Source organism: Coffea arabica, chromosome 5e (genome assembly GCF_036785885.1).
Source record: "Coffea arabica cultivar ET-39 chromosome 5e, Coffea Arabica ET-39 HiFi, whole genome shotgun sequence".
Classification (NCBI taxonomy): domain Eukaryota; kingdom Viridiplantae; phylum Streptophyta; class Magnoliopsida; order Gentianales; family Rubiaceae; genus Coffea; species Coffea arabica.
In genome coordinates this window covers 13237362-13242703 of record NC_092318.1, presented here as the reverse complement: position 1 = coordinate 13242703, position 5342 = coordinate 13237362, and positions in this window count along the sequence as shown.

Sequence of the window (5342 nt, the reverse complement as noted above, 5' to 3'; positions counted from 1 at the left end):
CTCAACACAGACAGATTTGGCACGTAAAAGCAACGACTAAGAAAACCTAGAAAAACTAATGACAATGAGGATCTGGTTTTTTTTTTGGATTAAAACCTACTAAAATCAAGACACCAAACACAAACTACAAATCAAGAATAAGACTCAAAATTGGAATTTAAAAGGGCATAACCTAAATACCATCAACCTTGCTCTAATACCAACTGATATGATCTTTGTTGTATGATGAAACTCATGATCAACCAGCCTTGATCATGATGGTTGATTTTCAAGTTTGACAGCCTCTCGACCCAATCAAACCCCTAAGGTGCAAACTTCTTGATATTATCTCAATCCATAACCTAACGAGTTAGCAAATCAAGGTTTGGTAGAAGGTGCCACAATCAAGAGTGTTTCTTGATTGATAAGCCAAGAATGAACATTGAAGAGAAACATTTAAAGTATTCAAAAGGAGCTCACAAAAAACCAAGAGAGAAACTCTCAATTTGCTAGAAAATTTGAATTCTATTAATGAAAGAAACATTGACCCTTTTTATAGGGTTTTACAAGATACAAAATCTAACCAAACTAAGAAAACTTAATGACTATCTTGGCCCTGTGTCTTTCCTAAAGTTGGCCAACTTGTAAGTGCTATTGTAGTTAGGAACTATTAATGAAAATAATAGCGCAAAACACCTACTAACTAATTTGGACCACACTAATGACAAGGCTGTCCGAATGCAACTACATAAATCACTAATCAAACGAACTAAATAACTTTAACGACTTTCTTGCTTGCTGGATCACTTGAATCAAAGTAACAATTGAACGGTCCTCTTAATTAGGATTTTCAACCATCTTAGAACCTTCAGTTGATTCACAAACAACACGAATGAATGAGTTATGTTGATCTTTAAGATTCTTGGCGCGAGCTCTAGTAATTGGTCCAATTGGAATATGAACTTGATCCTTACTTGCATTACTTGAATCACGGATATCACTTAACACTTGGTCACCAATGTCACCAACCTTGCTATCATGTTGAGTATGCTGGGCTTCAAAATTATCTAGGAAGCTAAGTGAAAAAATTATTCAATAATTGTGTTTGTCGCAATCGTTTTTGGTAGTATATCTACTTGTTTGTCTAATCATTTAATTAATTTCACAATTATTATGAATAGTAAGATGTATAAGTTGTGTTAAAGGGGATTTGACATAAAATTATTAGTAGTTACCTGAAATTGCCTCCCAAAAAACTAGTACATTAGAATTTCAAGAAATCATTAGTGGAGTGAAATGCATTTTTGATGTTTGGTAATTGGTGGGTATTACTGATTCAACAATTCAATGGGTGACATCATTGTTTCAAAGGTTTGGCATGAAGTATTTAAGGCGAAGGATGAGAAGCCATAAAGCATAGAGATACTTGATAGTGAATTTGGACAGGTGATTCAAGCGTCAAGAAAAAAGATAGAGTCCAATGTCGGTTTTAGACATGAGTCAATAGAGATGTGACGACCCCACCTCTGTCTAGGGCATACCCCAGGGTTTAGCGGACCGCCTGCCTAACTCTCGGTAGGACTCACTTATATAATCTTAAAAGACGAATTATAACTTCAAGAGTAAGGGGAGCATCAGTTTCCAAACTTAAAATATACATACACACTTGGTCATTTCAAATATCCATACATACTCAAAATATAGCAAAAGATTCAATTTCTAGTTGAAATCCAAACCTTAGACGAGCACTAGCACTATTACAATTACAAAGTCAAAAGATCAAGACAAAATCCATCCGGTCCCAGTTACTCACCCATGCTCGCAACCCTGTAAGGAAAACAAAACTAATGGAATGAGCCATAGTGCTACTTGTTCCTGCTTCCCTATTATCGATTTATTTAGTTATCGCTTTATTACTTGGTTTGGAATTGATACTTTTCCATCACATTGGCTGCTTAATTCGTAACCGTTCACACTCCATCATTCTTGGAATACACTATCAAAAATAAGAAAAATTATAAGAAAATATTAAAGAATTTTAAAGTCCTCACACTCTCTCCCCCTTAAAAGAATTTCAACCTTGAAATTCATACCTTTATTCGTAAATAGCTCAGGGTATTTCTCTTGCATTTCTTTCTCCACTTCTCAGGTTGTCTCTTCTGCACCATGATGTTTCCACAGAATCTTAACCAGTAGAATTTGCTTATTCCTCAAGTCTTTTACCTTCCTATCTAAAAGCCGAATAGGTCGTTCCTCATAGGTTAGAGACTCGTCTATTTCAATTTCTTCTGACTGTAGTACATGAGTCGGATCAAGATGGTATTTCTTAAGCAAGAATACGTGAAAAATATCATGAATTTGGGACAGTTTTGCTGGTAATTCCAATCAATATGTCACCTTTCCTATCTGTGGAGTTTGTTGAAGGGACCTATGTATCTTGGTTGTAGTTTCTTTCCTTTTCCTGCCTTGATCCTTTCCTTTAGTGGAGTAATCTCAAGAAATATTTTATCTCCAGTTTCAAACTCCAAATCCTTTCTCTGATGGTCAGCATAACTCTTTTATTGACTCTGGGCCGTTTGAAGCCTCTGACAAATTACTTTTACCTTTTCTATGTTTCCTCAATCCATAGTATTGTTGTCGGATCTATAACTTTTCTCTCTCCTACTTCATCCTAGTGAATCGGTGATGGGCATTTTCGTCCATAAAACGCTTCGTATGGTGCCATTTGGATAGAAGCATGATAACTGTTGTTATAAGCAAACTCAACTAATGTTATATATTGGCCCCAACTTCCTCCAAAATCCACAATACATGATCTTAACATATTTTCAAGAGTTTGAATGGTTCTTTCTGACTGTCCATCAGTTTGAGAATGATAAGTTGTATTATAATTCAGTTTAGTCCCTAAAGTCTTTTGTAATTTTTGCCAAAATCAGGATACAAATCGAGGATATCTATCGGATTGTCCATCTGTCTGAGGGAGATATGTGGGACCAAACTAAATCTCAGTACTACATACCACCCTCAGACAGATGAATAATTCGATAGAGATCTTTGATTTGTATCCCGATTTTGGCAGAAGTTACAAGAGATTTTAGAGACTAAGTTGAATTATAGTACAACCTATCATCTCCAAACTGATGGCCAGTCGGAAATAACCATTCAAACTCTTGAAGATATGCTAAGATCATGTATTGTGGATTTTGGAGGAAGTTGGGACCAATATATGACATTGGTTGAGTTTGTTTCTAACAACAGTTACCATGCTTCTATCCAAATGGCACCATACGAAGTGCTTTATGGACAAAAATGCCAATCACCGATCCACTGGGATGAAATAGGAGAGAGAAAAGTTACCATGGGTTGAAGAAGCGTACGAAAATGTAAAAACAATTCGTTAGAGGCTTCAAATGGCCCAGAGTCGACAAAAGAGTTGTGCCGACCATCAAAGAAAGGATTTGAGGTTTGAAATTGGAGACAAAATATTTCTTAAGATTACTCCACTAAAGGGAAGTATCAAGGTAGGAAAAGGAAAGAAACTACAACCAATATACATAGGTCCTTTCAACATACTCCAACGGATAGGAAATGTGGCATATCGATTGGAGTAGCAACAAGTTTGTCCCGAATGCACAATGTTTTTCACGTATCCTTGTTTAAGAAATACCATCCTGATCGGACTCACATACTACAGTTAGAAGAAATTAAAATAGACAAGTTTCTAACCTATGAGGAACAACCTATTCACTTTTAGATAGGAAGGTGAAAGATTTGAGAAATAAACAAATTCCACTGGTTAAATTTCTGTGGAAACATCATGGTGTAGAAGAGGCAACCCAGGAAGTGGAGGAAGAAATGCAAGAGAAATACCCTGAGTTATTTACGAATAAAGGTATGAATTTCGATGTCGAAATTCTTTTAAGGGGGAGAGAGTGTAAGAATTCGAAAATTATTTTATATATATTTTTTATAATTTTCCTTATTTTTGGTATTATATTTCAAAGTTGATGGAGTGTCAATGGTTACGAGTTAAACGGCCAATGTTTGGGAAAAGTATCCTTCCACCTGAATGTGCTACTAATTCTTCTTTAATTATTATTGATTTGTTTAGTTATCGCTTTATTACTTGCTTTGGGATTGATACTTTGTTTGCATGTTTTATTTTGAAGCTTAATAAGTGAATATTTTACATTAATTTCATTTGATAAAATGCAAGTTTTGTTGTGTTTTTAGGGGTTGATAGGCATGTTTAAGCCCTTTTAGTGCAAAATTTCTTAACGTGTTACTTAATAAATTAAATGCACAAAATGAGTCGATTAATGCATAAACATGTGATATTTTATAGGTAATTGGTGCATGAAACACTCTCTCTAGTTTACACAGATGCAATGCACCTCATGGGGACTAACTTGTAAGTGGAATAAGAAGAGAAAGTTGTGCGAAAAAGAGAGAGAGTTGAAGCTGGAAACAGGGGAGATGGATCCGAACTCTTCGGATCCATTCCCAAAGGCCACACATTCGATCCCTCATTTGTAATTCTAGAGAAGTTGATCTGAGAGCAGAGGATCTGAGCTCGAATCCATTTGGAATAGGCCTCGGATCTTGCTACAAGAATAGTGAAAGAAAATGGAGAAGTTGATCTGAGTTCGGATCTATGTGGAAGCCCTCGGATCTTTCTCTTTCCTCTGCAATTTGCAGAACAACTTGTGTGTGAGGACCCAAAATTTTCATACCTTTCATTTTGGCTTACTTGTTTGTATATATATAGCGAATGATAACAGATAGTTGTACCTTTTTGCTTCTTTTAATTGATTGCCTAATGTTTTGTGGCACGAGATATTTATGGCAAGAAAGAGATTTTAATACAAGAGATTTCAAACCCTAGCTTTGACCAAGAAAAAAAAAGGTTTTGTTCATTTTTGCTCACTTTTAGATGTTTACAAGTTGTGTTGTACCTCGATAGTTAGTTACATATTTTCTTTGATTTCATTTACTTGCCTTGAATTCTTGGTTGTTTTACTAGTTGAATCATGATTTTAACATATTTTCTTATTTTACTTGGTGCATTTTTCATGTGATACATGTTATGTCTCATAGTGCATAATACTAGTGTGACCGATTAGTAAAGTGTGTATCATAAATTTGGAGGATTAGAAGGAATTTTGTGTAAAAAAAAAATTATGTGATAAGAGTTGTTACAAGCTAATTGGAGCATTTTGATGTTAGGATGCTAAATGGATAGATATTACTCCTTTTCTTGCCAAATGTCCATCATCCATGGAAATTTGACCAAGACCAAGTCTTTATATGACCAACCTAGTTTTATATCATCCAAATTATCTTCTTTTTTTGCTTGTCTTGGC